General features: G+C 37.2%; 1 pseudogene; it reads right to left on the bottom strand.

Moving 5' to 3' along the window:
• Positions 1 to 1,303: 1,303 nt before the first annotated feature.
• LOC131075334 (protein DETOXIFICATION 16-like) overlaps positions 1,304 to 23,491 on the bottom strand; it is a 47,998-nt pseudogene continuing 25,810 nt past the window's right edge.

Genomic DNA, 23,491 nt, shown 5'->3' on the forward strand with positions numbered 1-23,491 from the left:
TTAGTCTTTGCATCACAAAAACTAAGACACTACATGCTAGCACATTCAGTCAAGGTGGTATCCAAAATTGATCCACTCAAGTATCTTCTCAATAAGACAACACTCACCGGAAGATTGGTGAAATGGGTCATGATCCTTATAGAGTTTGACATTGAATATGTGGAATGAAAAGCCATAAAAGGATAGGTAATTGTTGATCAACTTGCTGAAGCTCCACTTGAAGACTCTCAACCACTACACATAGAGTTTCCAGACGAATCTATAATGCACCTTACTCAACAACCTTGGAAAATGTTCTTTGATAGGTCCTTTACTCAAAATGGTTTAGGTGCTGGCATATTATTCATCACTCCTTAAAAGTATTCAATCCCAAAGTCTTACAAGATTCTATTCCCTTGCACAAACACCATTGTAGAATATGAAGCTTTGGTGAATGGGATAAAACTAGCTATTGAATGGAAGGTTGTAGAATTGTATATCTATGGAGATTCTCAGCTGGTGGTTAATCAAATAAATGATACATATCAAACTTGAGATGAGAAATTGATGCCTTACAAGAGGATGGTTGATGATCTTAAGAAGTATTTTGCTTTTGTATCATTCCAATAGATTCCTAGATCTACAAATAGAGCAGTAGATGCTATGGCCACCTTGGCATCTATACCTAAGTTACAAGAGTCCAATTTTCACTTTGATTTCCTGGTGGAAGAGATATATTACCCCGCCTATGATTCCCCTGAGACCCAAATAGTCTGTTCTATTATTGGACATGACTCATCCCGATACAACCACATCTATTCCTATCTACGCGACCAAATTATCCTTGGAAATCTTACCCAAAATGAGAAAAGAAGCTTAACCTGAAATGCTTCACAATATGTTATCATAGCTAACGATTTATTTAGATGAGGTTTGGATGGTACATTGCTTAGATGTCTAGAAACTGAAGAATCTAAACAAGCATTATCGGAAGTCCATGAAGGTATTTGTGGATCTCATTCAAATGGCCTTACTTTAGCTTAGAAACTACTACGGGCTGGCTACTACTAGCCAGACATGGAAAAAGATGCCATCAAATTTGCTAAGACTTGTGAGAAATGTCAGCTTCATGGAAATCTCATACATTCCTCAGCAAGGGACCTCATACCATTTATTACACACTGGCCTTTTCAGCAATGGGCCTTTGATCTCATTGGTCAGATATATCCTGCCTCATCACTCGTGAAATGACGAATCGCTCAACAATGGTCTATGATCTCTCGATGAGAGGGCATGTAACAAAAAGGTCCCTGTGAACCATCCACTAGTCATCCCATGACTCTAAGCCTCTGTAAGGCCTCCGCACCACGGCTATCAGGTCATCAAGCTGCCACCGCCATAAAATTGTCTTGCCCAAATGGGGCTGTGTAAGATATCCGACATACCTGTATATCATCGACTGCCCAGGCTCTTTGCTGTCATCTACTATAGGCTGACAAACAGGAAGGTGCTCCCAAGCCCACACCTGTAAAATGTACACACCCGCGACCATGCTCCTACCATCTCTATACAAAATCTCATGCATCTCTCGATACATGTGTGCCAAAATGCATGAACCCCAGCCAAGCCTCTAAGGGGTCTCCATCAATCTCTCCAGCATCCGACCCCATCCACACTGGAAACCCTGCTGCCCTCTATTTGGCATCAAAAAGAAATTGATGAAACTTGCTAGAACTCATGCTAGCGGAAACTCCTCGCTATATCTGCTCATGATAATGTCCCAACTCATGGAACAGGTCAAAATGTCTGGATCCCTGAATACGTGCATAACTGCCTATAGTCCAGGTAACAATGTGGTATCATAATCCACCTTATCCCCAACAAAAGGGATACGAAGGATCCTGTACACATCCTTGGGAGTGATGGTCATCTCCCCCACTGGCAAATGAAATGTGTTATACTCTGAATGAAAATGCTCAACCAATGCTGTGAGCATACACTAGTACATTCAGAGCTGATTTCTGACGGCCGATTGTTGGATTTGTGACTAATTTTCGTCGGAGTGCCGACAAAAGTAGCCATTGAAAACTCATTGTTGGATTGGTCAACAATGCCATGCCCATCGAAAATATGACAATCCCATGGACTCTACCGACGGTCAAAAAAGTCATCGAAATTAGTAGATTTTGTCGCAAAGTTGACGACGATTTGGAACTTCACACTAATGGTGATGCTGTTTGTCCGCCGCTTGTGTCATCGGTCCATTCAGAGACATCGATGACCATCTGACTATGAAGTGTCATCGCACATACAACATCCTCATCAGATGTTTATTTGGTTTGAGTCGTAAGTGCGATGACTCTAGAACATTTCACCAATGAGAACGTTGTATGTCCGCTGATTACATTGTCAGTCAAAAGCTTGGTATTCGTCGTAAATCCGATGATGATAATTTTTATCAAATTTTTTATTATTATTATCTAGTCATTGATATGTACAGTGAATGATATTCTATCCCCACCACCTACTAGTAGGGGCATAGGTTTGAGGCTAATATGAGGCGCATGGTTTCAAGCTAATATGATCAGGCGGACCATGGTTGAGATGGTCCAACTCCCTAGTCTCACTCTACGACTAAACTCATGCCATATCTAAATCAAAGACATCTCAAATACATCATCGGTGGAAAGCTGCGAAATGCCATTTTCATACATAAGCAAGACATACACAATTGGGCACAATCACCAAGAGAATGGTAAAAAGTGTGTTTGAGATCATTGTCCTAATTGTGGTGTGGTCACGAAGAGATCACCGTAAAGTTTGACAAATTTATGGTGATCTCTTCATGACCACACCACAATTAGGACAATGATCTCAAACACACTTTTTACCGTTCTCTTGGTGATTGTGCCCAATTGTGTATGTCTTGCTTATGTATGAAAATGACATTTTGCAGCTTTCCACCAACGATGTATTTGAGATGTCTTTGATTTAGATATGGCATGAGCTTAGTCGTAGAGTGAGACTAGGGAGTTGGACCATCTCAACCATGGTGTGCTTGCATCTGTATATAGTTTTGTATATTCATTAAAGATTTTCATTTAATTTTGAGCATTTTGGTTAGCAAATCAGGGGTGCACTTTACATTCTTGTTGTTATCCAATTCACTTTAGCTCTATTTCTTTCTTCAGATTTGGGGTCTAGAGCTCCTCCCTTAGTAGAGATTGTTGGTTTTGTCTCCCCTGCGTTGGTTGGAGAGTTTCTTGCTATCTCTAGTAGTTTGTCCTCATAGTTAAGCTTCTCTATTGGTCGGACTGCTATTTTCCCTACCTTCTTCTCCAAGTGCTCCTCCTCTTGTTTCCAAGATTTTTCCTTTGCCTTCTACTCAATGGCCCTTGGTTGTGCCTTCATGCCCTCGTAATGTCCTCACTGGGTTCCCGTTTCCACAAGGATATTTCCTCCCCCAAAACTATTTGTTTTTGAAATGGGGACACCTTCAGAATACAGGGACTTGGATGGGACGTCCCCCTGCTGCCCTAGTGCAATCCAATGACATCATCTTTGAGACATCTCTAGGACATCCTTGAGACATTTGGGGGACTCCCAAGAGCCTCTTGACCATCCCAACAACCCATAAGTGGTTTAAAAAAAATCAAAACTTTTTTTCAAACTCCATGCTCAAGGTCAAACCGTCATAGCCTATGGGCCCCACCCAAACCCCACCAACTTTATAAAACTGCCTCCTATTTTTGTTTCAACTCACAAAAACAAAGAGCAAGAAGCTGACAACTGTGAATGTGAGAGTGAGAGTAATAAAAAAACTTACAAGGATGAGGCATATTCATAACTTTTGCAGTCCCACCTTGGATATCAACACGAGAAGCAACTCATATTGTTCATGTACAGACAAGACAATATGGGAGTTCATTATACCCAGCAACTTGTGGTGTTGTTGTTCATGTTGGCTTTGTTGGACCCTGCAATTAAGATTCAATATACATTATTCAATAAGATTAACTGTGCAACATAATGAAATATTGAAAAGTGTGTTATCTTGTTGAGCTTCGCTTGGTTTCGAGAATAGTTTAATATTCTCTACTTAATAGGGTCAACCACGTGAAGGTTGAAGCTCATTTGGCCCCTCCCCCCCCTAACATCACTCTAAATTCCTCGTTAACATCTTATAACATTCATTCATTCATTCTTTCTACCATTAATAAAATATAGCATTCATTCATTAATATCACATAACATTCATTAACACATAACATTGATTAACATTAATTAATACGCAACATTCATCAATATTAATTAACACATATCATCCATAACCATTAATTAGCACATAATTGCATTCACTAACACATAAAAATCAGTCATTATCAAATAAGTTAGATTACAATCATTTCTTTCTTTGTTTTTTCTTTGAAGCTATGAAAAGACTAAGTGGAGCATCGGTTTCTTCATCATTTCCCCCCTCTGCAGATGTTTCGCCAACTGCTCGTGATCTCAATGTATGCCTAGTCCTATACTGAGGACGAGGACACTGAAGTGAAGGGGGTTCCTCTGCAATAACAAAGAAATGGATTAAATTCAAAAAAAAATAAAATTATTGTTACAAGTATTTCATTAATTTAGAGAACATAATTGTTGTGCTCTTTACCTAATGGGGCCACATCATTTTGTGTAGCCTCAACCTCAACATGCTGAACACCCTCTAGATCATCTGGAGTTGAAATACTAAAGGTTACATTAATGTTGAACACCAATTTCAATTATATTTGTTTAAAGCAATAACAGTGGTCCTCTTTACCTGAGTGGGGAACATCATGCTCCACTTGCTCACCACTGACTACATGCTCTAAAATATTAACAAAAAAGGTTACATTAATTACTTCTCTAATTACAAATTAAGATGTTTAATTGTATTAATAGCTAAAAAAATAAATTTGAATAGCAAATGAATACCTCCACTACTGAGATGCACATCCAGACCTTCATGTGTAGGCGGTGTTTCCCGATTAGCAGGCTGCATTCCAATGACATGCACATTGTTATCATTGCTTTCTTATTTAAAACAAATATAGTCACTTTATGTTGGAACTCAACATCAATTAGATTATTGGTAAAGTATTCAATTTGAAACAACTTCCATTTACCATATTTACCTGTGTGACAGATGTACTCGAATGTTGTGTATGCCCACTCAATTCTCGTAGCTGATTAGCCACGACTGAATAGCCTTGCTGGTAGGAAATTCTCTTGTCATCTTCTATGGGTGCTCTATTGAATTCAGAGCCCTGCATTTTTGCTTGGTACCGTGAATTTTGCTTGCATTGTTTGATAAAAAAAATTTTTTTGCAATTTATTAATATTTTGATGCTATATTTCGTTTACATGAGATACTTACAATTCGTGCAACAAGTTTCATGTAACCACCAGAGCCGAGTTTGTGTTACCCATGCTTTTCTTGCCTTGCCTTGGTTGCCTTTGACATGTCACTCAGTCTATAAAAAGTTTGAAATATGTTAGATTATATAAATATAAAGAGTAATTAATTAGTACATAATTACATTCTTAATAGTATCCCATACCTTCTTCTGGCGTCTAGTGGTGTATTTCCTTTTTTCCTTTCAATTCTCTCCTTGGCATCCAAAATCAGGTCCTTCCACTCCCTCTCTGGAATCATGGGGGGACGCTTGTACTTTAGGTTCCTCTCCAAATGGGTCCTGTATTGGTTCCTCACATACTTTAGATATGTGCCAGCTTTTTCAAGGAGCTTGGTTTTGTCAAAGGTGTCATTTCCAAACCACTCAACCATTTGGTTTGTCAATTCATTTTTTAACCTTTTTTCTTGGTCATTCCACCTTTTAAAGCAAAAACAAACTTGTTAGATTCAGAAATGAACTGAAGCTACATTTATTACACTTCAAGAAATGGATCAAAGGAAAACTATTCTAGCAATGATATGAAATCAAAAGTGGATTAGGGTTAGTTCACATATGATGTACCACCTTTTACGTATGGTGGGCCCAAATATTTGTAATTCAATGTCACTAAGATGTTTATAGAAAATATCATTGCCTGCAAAAAGTTCATGGGATCATTAGTCCAAAACGAGTGATCATAAAGTAAATTACAATTAGAGTATATATAATAATAATTCTAAAGTACCTGGAACCTTTTGTATCTTTAAGGGAATCATTTCTTCATCGCTCACCACCAATGTGGCCTGCAACGTTCCCGTACTAGAAATACGAGAAGATCCAAGAAATGATGGTATGTTATTAGTAGTAGTCGCCTCTGGCACATCCTCATGTGCATCTCCTCCTACAAAAAATGAATCCACTATGAAATGGCATTAGAATTCAAGAAAGAACGCTTGAAGGGAAATAAACACATGACAAAAGATAGAGAAAAAGAGGGATCTACAAACAGTGGGCGAGCCAATATGAGGTGCACTAGAGGATGTTTGCATGCTACGTGTTGTCGACATTGCAGTCGGCAATATAGGTGAGGGTAACCCCTGATGAGGTGGTGACGACATTTGCACAATAACATTAACAACACCTAAAGAATAATACATTAAATATATCAAAAGTGCAAGAATTGTAAACAAGGATGAACCTTTATTTTAAAAATTGACAATATCAAGTATGATGTGTTTTGGGTACTCAGAGTGATAAGCCAAGCAAGTGATAATACAAGAAAATCATCATCACCTGAAGATCCTGCAACACCGTGATCGTGGGAACGACTTTGATGAGGGCAGATAAATTGCTATAAAAACATTACGTACATATTTTAGTTAATGACATAAAAGAGAATAAAATATAAACCATTATTAAACTTTTGTTATAATTAAAGCTTTCATTACTACTTACTTGCAAGTTTTCTACTATCCGAAGCAATAATTCCACCCTCTCTCATATCTCATCAGTAATAGGATGCACGACTGCCAAAGCAACAATCTCTTTCTATTTTTTCTAAGAGGCATTTTAAAGAATTTCATAAGGTGTGTGGGATCTTCAGGGTCATCATTGCTTAACCCTACTGATTCCACATCCCTAGAAAGGTGCTCAGGTACTGCAACTCCCTTTCCCTTTCCCCGAACATCCGTCTGTGTCAAGAATATCATTAACAATTACAAAATTAGTCTAAATCACTAAAAAAAAGAACATAATAATGTAACAGTTTGCTTCTATCTAATTTGTACAATTACAATGAGGTTTACCTGCTCGGTAGAAGTGTCACAAGCTACATCCTTGTCTGCGATATGTGATGGATCCATGTCGGCCCGTGACAAAGAAAAAATATAAAAAATGTTAGCAAAATTAAACCAATAGACTTAGCAAAAAAACTTCATAATAAAATGGTATATTGGATTCATTAATTGGAGGTTGGTTAATTTAAATGGTATATAGTACATACCACCCCCATGATATCAACTTTGTTTGTATCTATACGATTCAAACTGTAATCGATTAGAAGCTCTTCGCTTGCACTTATTGATTTTATCGCACATACAAATACACAATTTCCCTCTTGCGCCTCAAATATGCAATTTGGTTGTTTATTAGTTGACCCAGGTCGCATACTATTTATTAAACCTAGAATATTCCCTATTGCTTTTGGCTGACCAACAATGTATACAGCCACTCGTTTACTTTGATCACTATCTTTCCATTGTATATAATTTTCTGACAATGCATACCTATGCATACTTTTTTTATATTTAACAATCTGCATCCAATGATTGTAATTGTAACAAGGTCCAACAAACTCCATGAATTCAACAACTCTATTGTAACAGACCTTTATGTCATCCATAGAAAATAAGCCTAAACCATGTAACGACGAAGATGCTATGCGATATATCCCATCGTTAACACAAAAATCGGTGTTTATTGGGGGAAGTTCCTTGGGCACCCATTATTTCTGTAGATGTTTGTACCTCAGTGGCACCTCAATGTTGTCTTTGGTCTCATCATCATAAGAACATGACCCCCCTTGAGCAAGGAAAAATTTCATGCGTTTATTGAATTTTCTTCTAATGCTTTGACCTCTTGTTGATCTCCCTATTGTAGACCTACTACATGTGTCACTTTTATTTTCTATTCCTACATTTTCCTCACTCGATGAAGATAGATCTGACAAATACCTATTTGGGGGTACCTAAACTCCATGAAATGAGAGAGTTAATTGGTAATGAGAGAGAAATTTTGCAAATGAGGGTAATGTTGATGAAGAAGTCAGCCCCAAAGTTGATTTTGGGATGAAAATTGGAATAAGTCCAACCGGGGCCTCAAGTGTTGATAACTGTATTAGATTTGTTGCTAATGTCGAGGATTGAAAAATTGAGGAAGTTTGTTTTCCAAGTAATTTTTCAAAAATAAATTGTTTCTATAGGGTGTATTGACTAGTTATACCTGTCCATCCATGAGACTGTGCAGGATCCTCGTCAAAGGGGTTCAGGGTCCTGTACAATGTAATTCAATTATCTTATGTTAGCTAAAAATTACATAGTACACAACATGAACAACATGAACTTTGTAGACAAAAAGAGTATTAAATAATAAAAATATGATGTCATCAAAATCATTGTAAATTTTTTAATTCCTTACCTTTACTTTATGTAGACTATGCAGGATCCTCAACTAAATGGTTGACGATGTCTGTAGTCAACGACCTGTTCCCACCAAGGGTGACATCATCACAAAGGGACTATACCTGAAATCAACACCATCAATTAAGCATCATAAGCATTACTACATTTGTAAGTTGATAAACAATAAATACATATGTATCATAAGCATCAGAAGCATCACATGATGTGTCATCATATATGTAATTGAGCATCACAATTAGCATCACATATCATGTGTCATCATAAACATGTAATCCATCACATAGCTAATAAACAATCCACATTCTATAAATAAACACAAAGTTCAAAAAATGTCACATGCATCATCATAAACATGTGATCCATCACATATGTATTTTAAATCAACATCCATCACATAGCTAATAAACAATCCAATTTCCATAAATAAACACAGTTAAAAAAATATCTCATAAATAGTCACTCTCCCTATCTCCATCTCCATATTAAAAGGTGCATCATGAATTAATTATGTAATGGCATTAGAATTCAAAACATAATGAATTAACTATGTAAAAAAAATTCTATCAAGAAGTCAATATTAAATAGATAATATACTAATCGCATAACTCATACATTTCATTCTTCATCATCATGAACATCAAGGTCATCATCATCATCATCATCATCATCATCATCATCATCATCATCATCATCATCATCACCATCACCATCAACGTCTTCGCCATCATCATCACCATCATCACCATCACCATCACCACTATCACCATCACCATCATCATCATCATCATCATCATCATCATCATCATCATCATCATCATCATCATCATCATCATCTTCTTCTTCTTCTTCTTCTTCTTCTTCTTCTTCTTCTTCTTCTTCTTCTACTCTTCTTCTTCTTCTTCTTGTTCTTCTTCATCATCATTGAGAAATTGTCGATCGTGATCATCATCCACTTCATCTTCTACTTCTTTGATATCTTCTTCTTCCATCACATTATACTTTATCGGCCTTTCTCTTGGATCATGTCTAACAACAAATGACCAACCCGGTTTATGTGGAACATCTTAGTAAAATACTTGCTCACATTGGATTGGAAGAACATAGGGCTCATCCCCAACTGGTTCAAATGACCTTGTATTTAGCATTATAAAACCATTATCATGTTCAATAACAGTTCTATCAGGATCATTTTTATTCAATCATAGCCTGTACCATTTGATGACGAACAAAACTAATTTGAAGGAATTAAAGTCACACTCAAGTATATCATCCAAAATGCCATAGTATCAATTTTGAGACTATTGAGGATGTATGTCATTTCTCGATGAAATATTTGTTACCTTGAAGATTGTAGTGATGCCAGAATCACAAGTTTTCTTTGTGTCATCCAACTTTTTTATGCGAAATTTATGACCATTGCAGCACATAGCGTTGTAGTGTTTGACCTGTGATATGTCAAACATGTAAAATTTATTACATTATGAGTTGATAAACATATGGGTGATTAATAAATTTATACGTACTTGTTTATCTCTTAAACCATATGCTAAATCAATTTCCCTTTGCGTAACATTGGAATCTCCATTACGATGTGCTTCTTTAACCAATGAAGCCACACCTTCCCATGTTAATGTTCAATCCATATTGTCATCCAATCAAGATTGTTTGCAATATACAAATGTAGTGCATCCCACTCTCGACCAACTATACAAAAAATAAATAGACGTCTTACAATCGATTTATTTTGAAGATTAAGAATTAATTAACTACAATAACATCTTATAATTACCTCTCACTTTCCTCAATCTACCTTTCCCCGTCAAGTACTCCCCTTCAAATTTGTTAATGGTGTTGGGATCCCAAATGCGATCCACGTGGATCTTTGCTGCAAACTTAGGAAGATATTCAGAAATGTACACCATAGTCTGGTATACCATATATCCCTCCACCATAGAACCCTCAGGATGTGCTCTTTGTCGAACCAAAGCCTTGAAAAATTTCAAGTTCCTCTCAACCATCCACATTGACTTAGTGTGTACAGGTCCACACAATTCAATCTCCTCAACTTGGTGTATGAGGTAGTGTTCTTGTGCATTGAAAAAAGCTGGAGGTAGACACTTTTGCATTTCACACATTAAATGAGGAATTTTTCTCTTCCAATATTTTATATCGTCTTTATGGATTTCTTTACATGACAACCACCTACAAGGTATTCAAGACACAAAAAAATATATTACATAACAAGTAAAACAAATCACAAATATAATATCTATACAATGAACTGAACAAATATCACTACTTACCTCATGCATTTTCCAAGATCATATATGACTTGCTTGACATTATTGTCGAAGTCGTCTGGGAGAGATAGAGGTAGAACATATTGCAACAATTATAAAATTATCTTTTCATTTTTTTGTAACATAATACAATGAAAATTACACTTACGCGCAGTACTTAAATACATACTAAAAACACAAGAACATGAATTACCTTAATGAAGGTATGCCAATCATGCGTTTTCATCCCTGGCCCAAATTCACTTTTCTTTGATATGAGATTGTTTATTATTGTAGCAAATCCTGTGGGAAGTCAAATTTTTCGTATGACTTCTTTTATAGCATTGCTTTGTTGGTCCGTTAATAACCAAAGAAGCTCACTTATATTAATCTGGTCTCCATGGCTATTTGATTGAATAACATTTATCATTGCATGATTGGAATCCTGAATGTCACTACATATTTTGACAATTTTTTCTTTGTCATGCCTTCCATCCAATATTTTCCATACTATCTCTGTTATATTCTTTCCAATATGCATACTATCAAACAAATGAACAATTTGTAACTGCTCGTAGTAGGGCAACCTACTAAATTGTCGAGGATAACTTTTTAGTCCCTTAGGAAGGTGGTCATTTATGCCTTCATGACCTTCATGATCATGAATCACATCATTAGTGACAAAACAAAATAGAAAAGATGTTTTATGACAAACCTATAGATGGAATGGCATTACCTTGACGATTAATTCTATTATATTCCAACTTCCACAGGGGAGGTGTCATTTTTCATGGCTTTGATGTATTCTCTTCTTTCCCATTGAAAAGATGTTTTTTAGTATTTTGATACTTATGATTTTTGTGGAGAAAGTGCCTATACTCATCAAACACCCACTTTCCTAAACTTTTTGAATGACGAGATTTCATTTTTGGACCACAAACAGGACATGCAAATTTTCCCTTTGTTTGAAGACCTACAAGATAATGTATAATTGGATTAAATATTGTAGCATCCTAAAATTGTGACACTTGCAATTTCGACCGCATTTGGGTCTTCACGATGGCGATGCAACAGGGAACCTGAATGGAGACCCCGAAACTTGTCCATGACATCAAAAACTGCATTTTTCAGCACCCTGGCCGATCCTCCTTGCACCCTGCTGTCCCTGAAGGTGGGACCATGGTGCCCAGCGCCCTGGTCCTTCAGGACTAGGGCGCCTAGTGCCCTGGTCCCTGGCCCTATTTTTGGGCCCGGTCTCTTTTGGGGCCTCGGGTCTTTAAGTTTGCAAATTGGAAAATAACCTTTCCTGGTCGGCCTAAGGTCGGAAAAATCAGTCTATCAACCCTAATTGACAAGTATATAAACTTCATTTCCTCTCCCATTTGGTAAGATGGAAAAAAGGCGGAAGCGATACTCAAACATTCAAACATTCAAGAATTCAAGCATTCCTTCAAGCAATTGATCATTCTAAGTCTCCATTCAAGGCTAAGTGTTGCATTCAAGACAAGGATTCAACCATTGAAGAGGAGATCACATACCACATACAACATACAACATACAACAACATCTACACCTTCGCATGTAAGAATACAAACATTCTTACAACAAGGTACTAGTACTTGTTTTACAATCACTTACATTTACAACATTTCTCATTTCTTGGTTAATTCCAAAACTGGGGTTTGACCTAAGGGCAAACCCCTAATCCCTAACCCCCCAATCGTCCTCTCTTTTCTGTGTGTAGGTTGCAGGTACGCGGCTGTAATTGAAGATCTGGAATCCTTGTGCAGAGATGAACAGATCCCCCTTCGTTTCGCGGATTTTTCGGAGGACCGTGTGCACGCCGGGCGCCATCGTCCCATCAACTTTTTCTCAAATTTGCAGGATAGCGCCGTCTCGACATTTTACTGCTAATTCCAGGTCCGCAGCTTCATCCTGTATTCCTATCTCTGTTTATAAGCGAATCTTTCTCACTTTTCATGCATTCCTAGCTTAATCATTCTATCTACATTCTTTACAAAAGAGGGTAGCCTTGCTGTCTTAACCCTTGAAACTCATTTAGAATCCAATCTTGCATTGTGTGGGATTGGATCTTGTGGGTTTCAACCCCTCTTTTGAATGTAAAGTCTCCCCTAAGTGAAAACCGTCAATCCTAAGTGACCCCCTTTCCCCTTGGAGTAGTGGGGGGAACACTTAGGGTTCGCTCGTGATTTTCTGCTTTACATTTTGGTGAACCCGACGTGAACATCCTTTCTGATTTTTCATGATTAGATCTGAAAATTGGTTTCCTTGATTACATTTCCATGTTTGATATTTTGCAAAGTTTAGAGGTTAATTGCATAAAAACCCTAAATTTTCTTTTCAGTAATTGAGCTTGTGAAATGTTTAATTGTTAATGCTTGTTTCAGATCTACCCTTCTATTACAAATTGTCAATTCATATCTGTGCTTTAATTTTGAAAATTAAGTGGTTAAGTGTCAAAACCCTAATTTTTGAAACCCTCTTGATTCAACCTTTGACTGATAATTTCACTGATCAAAACATCTCCAAATCAGCTGTAACTTTGGATTCCGCAACAAAATCATAATATCTTTCATCCCTGAAAATTTGGAAAAAAGTTGCGAGGACCGTGTGCACCCCGAGCACCACCGTCCCTGACATTTTTTCCGAAATTTCGGGAGCTAGATCTTACTGTATTTTTCTGCTAAAATCCAGAATTTTGGCTGATTTTGTCAATTACAACACTTTCAAAATTAAAGTCAAAATTGGTCTAGGGATTGCTTGGATTAAGGCTTCTAATCATTCAAAAATTGTTGAAATTGAAATTTTGTGTCAAAATTATGTTCTTACTATCCTAAATCTGAAAAGTGTGTCGGCATTCATTCTAAATTTCAGTGCTTTATTCAAATTTTTGCAATTTGTGACTTTTGAAATTAAGTGCTTAATTACACCAACTTTGATTTCCGCTTTCAAAATTGAATTTTGCATGAAATTGAGTCAACTTTTAAAATTCAAAACTTGCATTGCTTTTGGTATTCCCTCTAAAATCATAAAATTCAAAATTTCCGTTTCCCTCTCTTTTTCGAAATTCAAATTTTGTATTTTTCAACAATCTTGGTAGGGTTCAATTTTGAGATTGCAACTTTAATTTGGCCTATCTACAGATCACAAAATCACTCAATTTTTTCAGATTAGCTCTAAAATCATCATAACTGTCATCCCTGCAAATTTCGAAAAAAAGTTGCGAGGACTGTGTGCACTTCGAGCGCCATGGTCCCTGACTTTTTTTCCAAAATTTCGGGAGATTGTCGTGATTGCATTTAACAGCTTAAATCTAGGAGATTGGATGATTTTACTGAAATTTGCTACCTCTAAAATTCAAAGTTTTCTCTCTCTCCCTAGTGCATGAGTTTTACAACAATAAGCCCTACTTACACTATTCCCGTTAGACGAAGTCTTAGAATTAAGTCTTTCCAAGGTTTAATTACTGAGGAGATGGAACCTAATTTGAATGGCCTTTTTAACGAGGACACGGGTAATTCCTCTAATCCTCCTAATGATGAAGAAGATCTCCATGAGGTTTCTGTTGAACAACTTTCGAAATTGGATAACCAATTTGACAATTTTCGACAATGGATGTCTCAAGAATACCCCGATAGTCAAGCTCTTCCTTTAATTGAGGGTCTAAAATGTATGGTTCAAAGTGATAAGAATGGAATTGATATTTTGCGTGGTATTGCACACATTGTGGATTCGAATGTGATGCCTATGAAGAGTTGTGTTGAAACTTTAGGTTATACACAACCTCCTACTCAAGTCAATCATTCTGTTCCTTTGACAGCTTCTATTGCTAGCATACCTACCTTTACATCAAACATAATGACTACTTCTATACAAGACATTCCACCTATGATCACCAGTCATGGGGGCAATCCTTCTTCTTCAATTAACCCTCTTCCTTCATTTAATCCGACTTCTTCATTCATTCCTTCAATGAGTGTTCCTATTACATCTCCACAAATGAACATGATGCACGGGGGCAATTCATTCAACCATTCCATTCCTCCTTGTAGTACTCCTCTTTTCCAATCATCTCCTATGACTAACTATCATAGTGTCCCGCCACCTTACTCTCAATCAATACCTTCTTTCAATAACATAATACCTCCATCACAATCTAACACATCTAATATGAATTCTTCAACTGAAGCGACCATTAACAATCTTGCACACACTGTCTCTTCTGTACAACAACAAATTGCCTCTATGAATCAATCTAAGTTTAGTGTGCCTACATTTGATGTTGCGAGCCCATTTTCTCTTGACATTGTTCGAGCTATCCCTCCTAAACATGTTGAAATCCCGCATTTGGAGCTTTATAATGGTAAAGGTGATCCTCTAACACATGTTAAGACTTTTCAAACAATATGTACCAATTTTGCTTATGACCAAAGGTTGCTTGCAAAACTATTTACTAGAACATTAAGAGATAAAGCCCTACAATGGTATTGCTCGTTGCCTTCTTATTCTATTACTTCTTTTGAACAACTTGCAAATGCTTTTATTCAACAATTTCAAAACAATATAAGTCCTAAAGTTACTTTGATTGATTTAATGCATTGTAAACAAGGTGTTAAAGAAAAAGTGACTGATTTCATTGGTAGATATAAACATTTGTATGCTCAAATTTCTTTTCCAGTGCCTGACAATGATATTCAAAGAATCTTTATTTCTAATTTACAAAAAGATATTCGAGATAAACTTCTATTTTTTGAGTTTACTTCTTTCCAACAGTTGTGTGCAACTCTTCACAATTATCAACTAACTGTGAGTCAAATGGAACAATCACATCCTATGGCTCCGAGTGATAAGGGTGATAGTAGTCAACAACCATTTGGGAAGTTTAAACCAAACAGAGAGTCCGTTAAATTCAATGAAAACATCATCAACAACAATGTGAATGCAGCATCAGGTGTGCCTCCTATTTCTAAATTTTTCAAGAAAGAAAGAAAGTTTACTCCTTTGCATGAATCATTGCATAGTATTATGAATAAGTTATTGGAACAAAATGTTCTTACTCTCCCTCCTATAAGGCAAATTGATCCTACAAAGATTAATTCACCCTATTTTGATAACAAATCTTTTTGTCAATTTCATCGTCAACTTGGGCATGATACTGAAAAATGTTTCGCTTTAAAGGGTAAAATTCAAGATTTGATTGATAATAATACTATCTCTGTTTCAGGAGTGAATGATAAAGGCAATACATCTGTAGCTCCTCCTAACCAAAATCTTCAAATTTTTACTAATCCATTACCTTCTCATACCTCTAATGCGATTGAGGCTAATGATTCTTCTTTCTCATCTGATGGTCTTATTTCTATGACTCCGAATGTGATTAACTTTGTAGAGCAGCAAGAAAAACCTAAAGAACCTTCCATCACATTTGATTCTAGTGAAACTATCAGGGCACCTGATGGTCCTTTATACATAGTTGCAAAAGTCAAGAATACACCTTGTCGTGGAGTGCTTATTGATCCTTCTTGCATGGTTAATGTTATTACTGAAGAATTCCTTTTTACTTTGCAATTGAATCAAGTGATCTATGACAAAACAGATGTGGTTGTGAAATTATTCGATGCATTTTCTTCTCCTGCAATTGGTTCTATTACATTACCTATTGAAGTCCATAACAAATCCCTTGATGTGAACTTTGCTATTATTCATTCATCCGAACAATTTCGTGTGAAGCTTGGCTATCCTTGGCTATCTTCCATGAAAGCTATTGCTTCTCGTATTCATAAGTGTTTAAAATTTCCCCATAATGGTGAAGTTGTTACTGTCAATCATAGTCTCTTTAAACCAGCTGAAAGAACTTCTAGCGTTCCTATTGATTATTTTTGGCCTAAACAATTCCAATCTCTTCCTCCGTGAAGTGATCATCTTTTCAAATCTTATCAAAAGTGGAAAATAGATATGATCCTATCTTTAAGTGAACCTAGAACACCCAAACTAGATATTCCTATCATTCTTGAGAAGGAAGTTCTTCCTTTGAAAGATAAAACTAATGTCTTTCCTCAAGAAGATTCCCAACCCATCCCTATGGATGTGACTATGTCTATGTCTAATAAACTTTCTTAAAGTAGACCTATACCTCCTCGTCATGATGGACTTGGTCTCCTTCCTAAACCAAATATTCCTCCTTTATACGGAGTAGTTCCTCCTCCTTCTTTTTATAAAGAGAAGAGGCCTTCTTCTTCTCCTATTATTCAGCCTAAGAGACCACAACCTAAACACCCAAGTGATAAGGATGAGAACATTCCTCCTCCTCAATCTTCTCCACTTCCTACTAAGACTAGATGAAATTGTTCTGCACGTGAACGCTGACGAAAGCGTCGTCTTAGAGCTCAGGCAGCTACTTCTCAAACTTTGCAATCTCCAAAAACACCTTCAACAAGCATTATTCCATTTTCTCCAAAATCTCCAAAACATAAGATGCATGATGGTCTTGATCCTGTGCGAGTTAAAGACCCTATTTTTATAAATCTTGATGATGATATAGATGAAAATGTTATTCATGATGAAAATGTTACTTCTCTTGCTTCTGATAGTGAATATGAATTTGTTGATGTTGATAACCATTTATCTAACGAATTTTCTAAAGCACTTATCCTAGCTCCTAGACAAGAACAACGTGGCTTGGAACATGAACATCGCCCTTGTTTGGATCTTGTGATAGCTCCATCTGCTGTGTTGGATGTTCCTCCTCTAGCATGTTCCCTGCCTTCCCGAAACATTGATCAGCAAGATCGGGGGGTAGATGACGTGCTAGACTAGTTTCATTAGCATAGCAGACTCTCTCCTCCTCTCTTTTGTTACTTCTTCTATGTGTTATTCTCATTCTTCTATTTGTTGTCCTTAGTGTTGTCTACTTGAGGACGATGCAAAGCATTGAGATCTCTTTTGGTCTCTCTCATGTTGACTCAAAAGACACATGTGTTCCCTTCTTCTAGGTGACCTTCCTTGATTGGGGAATGAAGAAAAATTATGCATACATACATATGATATACATAAATTATCATACAGCATACTGACCCCAAGGAAAGCAAAGTCACCTCGTGCTTTGTGCTTTGTGTCTATTATCCTTGGGTTTATCTCACACTTGGGGGCTAAATCTTTGTGATAACGTGCTCCTTTCCCTTCTCATTTCTTATGTGTATCACTACCTTAAAGCAATCACCCCCGTTGAGGAATGTGCGATCGCTTTAACGTAGGGGGGCATACACCTCGTCTATCCCTTCAGGATACTTGAAAATTTCTTGGCGAACTTAGCTTTGTCTTGAAAATTTTTGGTATTTCTCTTGCATGACTCATAGTGAGGGAACCTTACTACTGACAGTCATGGTTCTCCCTTGCGATCTTCCCTTTTACTTAGTCAATCAAAGTCATAAGATCCTTAGTCCACTGGGGGCTTGGTATATCTTGCCTTCTTGACGTGGTGAGAGTTTTTCAATGTTGTTTCCTTGTACTTTACCGGAAGTATGAGCGTACACTTATACTCCCGCTAAAGTGGGGGCTAAATGTAGCGTCCTAAAATTGTGACACTTGCAATTTTGACCGCATTTGGGTCTTCACGATGGCGATGCAACACAAAACCTGAATGGAGACCCCGAAACTTGTCCATGACATCAAAAACTGCATTTTTTAGCACCCTGGCCTGATCCTCCTTGCACCATGCTGTCCCTAGAGGTGGGACCATGGTGTCCAGCGCCCTAGTCCTTCAGGACTAGGGCACCCAGCACCCTGGTCCCCCAGGACCATGGCACCCAGCGCCCTGGTCCCTGGCCCTATTTTTGGGCCCGGTCTCTTTTGGGGCCTCGGGTCTTTAAGTTTGCAAATTAGAAAATAACCTTTCCTAGTCGGCCTAAGGTCAGAAAAATTAGTCTATCAACCCTAATTGACAAGTATATAAACTACATTTCCTCTCCCATTTTGGTAAGATGGAAAAAAGGCGGAAGCGATACTCAAACATTCAAACATTCAAGCATTCAAGCATTCCTTCAAGCAATTGATCATTCTAAGTCTCCATTCAAGGCTAAGTGTTGCATTCAAGACAAGGATTCAACCATTGAAGAGGAGATCACATACCACATACAACATACAACATACAACAACATCTACACCTTCGCATGTAAGAATACAAACATTCTTACAACAAGGTACTAGTACTTGTTTTACAATCACTTACATTTACAACATTTCTCATTTCTTGGTTAATTCCAAAACCGGGGTTTGACCTAAGGGCAAACTCCTAATCCCTAACCCCCCAGTCATCCTCTCTTTTCTATGTGTAGGTTGTAGGTACGCGGCTATAATTGAAGATCTGGAATCCTTGTGTAGAGACGAACAGATCCCCCTTTGTTTCGCGGATTTTTCGGAGGACCGTGTGCACGCCGGGCGCCATCGTCCCGTCAACTTTTGCTCAAATTTGCAGGACAGCGCCGTCTCGACATTTTACTACTAGATCCAGGTCGGCAGCTTCATCCTATATTCCTATCTCTATTTATAAGTGAATCTTTCTCACTTTTCATGCATTCCTAGCTTAATCATTCTATCTACATTCTTTACAAAAGAGGGTAGCCTTGCTGTCTTAACCCTTGAAACTCATTTAGAATCCAATCTTGCATTGTGTGGGATTGGATCTTGTGGGTTTCAACCCCTCTTTTGAATGTAAAGTCTCCCCTAAGTGAAAACCGTCAATCCTAAGTGACCCCCTTTCCCCTTGGAGTAGTGGGGGGAACACTTAGGGTTCGCTCGCGATTTTCCGCTTTACAAATATGATAATTTTTTGAATTATAATGTTCATGCACAACATAAACACTATAACATACCACAAAAATGTGTTAGCCTCGGGGCAACATGTATTGTCCATAGAAACATCGCATGGAATTGAAATTGTCTTTGTCCTATTAGTCTAGAGATGTCATACATAGTGACGCCACTCCATAACTCCATCAACTCGTTGATAAGAGGCTCGATATATACATTCATATCTTTAACTTGGTACTTACCTAATCGAATGAACAAAAACATTACATAATTATTATGACCATTTTACTGCAATATTTATAATTAAATTTAGACGACTGTATTTAAATGATAAAATACCTGGAACAATCATTGCCAACATTATGTGCTCCCTCTTTATTGACATCCATAGAGGAATGTTATTGTTGATAACAAAAATAGGCCACACTGAGTAAACAAATCTCATCTCTCCAAATGGATTGACACCGTCTACTGCCAATGAAAGCCTGAGATTACGAGGTTCTTCTTTAAAGTGTGGCCACTTTTCCTCTATGTCCATAAATGTTGAACCATTTGTAGGCATTCGAATAATGTCATCTCGACTTCTATTACGTGCATGGCAATCCATAAATTGTGTCAAGCTAGTGCACTTGAATAATCGTTACATACGTGGAATAATGGGAATATAGTGAAGAACCTTGCGAGGAACCCTTTTTGTTATTTGATCTGTTCGATATCTACTGATATGACATTCAGGGAATTCAGCTCGAAATTCATGTTGTTTGTGATATATAATATGATCATTGGGACAAGCATCTATTGCTTGTTACTCCATTCCAATATCTTTCATAACAGCAGATAATTCTCGGTATGAGCGAGGTAGAATATTTGATGGTGGTAACAAAAACTCACCTATCAATCTACAACAAAAAAAATATAATTTGTTAATATAAAGAATATTAATGGTACAACATGATTCACAATTTATTATGACATATATGACATACCTTAACATACGTGACATTGTTATGTTGGATAAACCATTCATAACCTTCAAGTTCACCAAAAACAATACAGTGGAGAGAAGAGTTGCCTGTGAGCCTTCGTAAAGGGCCTCAGATGCCTTCTCAAGTAGAGGGACATCATGAACAACATCAAGGTCATCTTCATCATCATGATCAGTTGTACGAGTACTAAATGAGTCATGGATCAATGTATTTGCACCATCATCTTCAATTGTTTTTTCTGGCTCATGATCGTCATCTTCCATGGGATCATTATCTTTAGCTTCGATATTCACACCTCCATGTTCGTCCACTTTGAAAACCATATTCTTAGGGTTGTGTTGATCCATACCATGTGCTTCGGGGTGCTTGACCTATATAAAATTGATAAACATAAATAAACTGTGATCATGATCTCATCATCACGTGATTTATTATGTATATAAATTGTTAAAACGATATAATGAAAAACTTACCAATGGATGATAATCATGTCCACCTTCAATGTGACCATGCAACCTACAATGTTTCTTCATTGTTTTGATTAGAAGTCTTCTAGTCTTTAACCCCTTACAAATTTTGCATGGACTAACATTTTCCATCACCTTTTCTTTTCAAGTTAGACCACAATCTAGTAATTATCTCCTTATTTTGTTGTTTGTTGATATTGTCTGACATGGTCTTTCTTCACAAGCAAGAAAATTGGGCTATAGAACTAGTTATATAGAAGTTGAAATGTTAGTTATGAAATCACGTTTCAGTATAATATACCGAATCAAATTACTTGAAAATAGAAATTATCATCATTGAACCAAAACCATCTAACTCTTCTTTTTCATCTCAAAACATATCTAACGGCTTTGTGGTATGCAATCCTTGTATAAGATATTAAGTTGATTGATGTCTAATTGGGGTAGTCCATGAGTGTGTAATGTGAATTCAGTATCCTAAACATTGGAGAGACCTTATCTGACTTGCCTAATCAATGTGGTTGCTGTCCTAATATGAAATACTGAGTTCTACCCTTGCCTCTGCATCAAACTTCTCACATCATGTTTCTTCAACAAAACACACTAATATGAATTGAGCCAACACCATGAGGATAGGGTCAAGTATCGATATGGCAACTAATCATAATACGTGAAGATGGGGTTCACACATAAGTGTTGGCTCTCAACAATGCCACACTTCCAAAATTGCCAGTTCTAGAGATATTGAATAGGAGGACCTACAAGAACCATCACTAGAGATATTGAATAAGAGATAGACTTCTAGTGCTACATTAAAAGCATTGGCATGTTCTTCATTTATTGATGTAAACTCTCTGTGATGCCACCACAACCAACAAAGGTATAAAAAGTTGTTTGCAATGCATGGATTTTTAGGATTGTCCTTTGAGAAAACAAAATTAAAGTATGGAAGCAAGATCTGCCAGCTCCTGAGGGAATCTTGATGAAAAATAACTGTAAAATATTTGGGTGAGCTTATATGCAAAAACTCATGCTTCTTGATGGGTTTATGTATAGAAATAAGGATGAATTAAGTGGTAAAGGGGCTTCTAGAAACAAGAGGGACAGAGAGGCAGTGGAAGTGAAAACTTCTGGTGTTGTGTCTGCTCCATCTCAGAATGGGAATGGTGAAGGTGCTGTAAGAGGAGTTGAGAAGGGTGTTGGAAGAAGTGGGGGTGTTTACATTCCCCCATTTAAGCTGGCTCAAATGATGAAAGATGTGGAAGACAAGTGCAGTGTGGAATACCAGTGCATGACATGGGATGCCCTTCGGAAGAGTATCAATGGGTTAGTAAACAAGGTAAATGCATCTAACATCAAGAACATCATTCCAGAGTTTTTTGTAGAGAATCTCATCCATGGGAGGGGTCTATTTTGTAGGTCTTTTATGAAATCCCAAATGGCATCCCCTGGATTTACAGATGTTTTTGCTGCATTGGTTGTTGTGGTAAATACAAAATTTCCTGAAGTTGGCAATTTGCTTTTGCGAAGAATTATTTTGTAGCTTAAGAGGGCATACAAATGCAATAACAAGAACATGTTGATAGTAGCAGCCAAATTCATAGATCGTTTAGTGAATCAACAAGTTGCACATGAGATCATTGCCTTGGAACTTCTCACCCTTTTACTAGAGAACCCCACAGATGACAGTGTAGAGGTTGTTGTTGGGTTCTCGAAAGAATGCGGTTCTTTGTTGCAAGACCTTTCACCCAAAGGTCTCTATGGGATTTTTGAAAGATTTAGAGGTATTCTCCATGAGGGGGAAATTGACAAATGACTATAGTTTTTAATTGAAGGCCTTTTTGCAATTCGCAAAGCTAAGTTCAAGGGTCATCCAGCTATGCGTCCAAAATTGGACCTTGTAGAGAAAGAAGATCAATTAACACATGAAGTTTTCCTAGAAGATGAACTTGATCAAGAAGCTAGTTTGGATGTTTTCAAGCCAGATCCTAATTTCTTAGAGCATGAGGCAACCTATGAAAAACTGAAGAAAGATATACTTGGAGATGCTTCTTGAGATGAAGCAGAAGGGGAGAATGATTCAGGTGATGATTTAGATGATGATGATGATGATGATGATGATGACGAAGAGGAAGGTGAGGAAGCACTGAGAATACATGATGAGACAGAGACAAACTTGGTCAATTTAAGATGTACAATTTATTTGACAATCATGTCAAGTGTTGATTTCGAGGAAGCTAGTCATAAGCTACTAAAGATCAAGCTTGAACCTGGTCAAGAGATGGAATTATGCATCATGTTGTTATAATGCTGCAGTCAAGA

This window comes from Cryptomeria japonica, chromosome 2 (assembly GCF_030272615.1).
Source record: "Cryptomeria japonica chromosome 2, Sugi_1.0, whole genome shotgun sequence".
Lineage (NCBI taxonomy): Eukaryota > Viridiplantae > Streptophyta > Pinopsida > Cupressales > Cupressaceae > Cryptomeria > Cryptomeria japonica.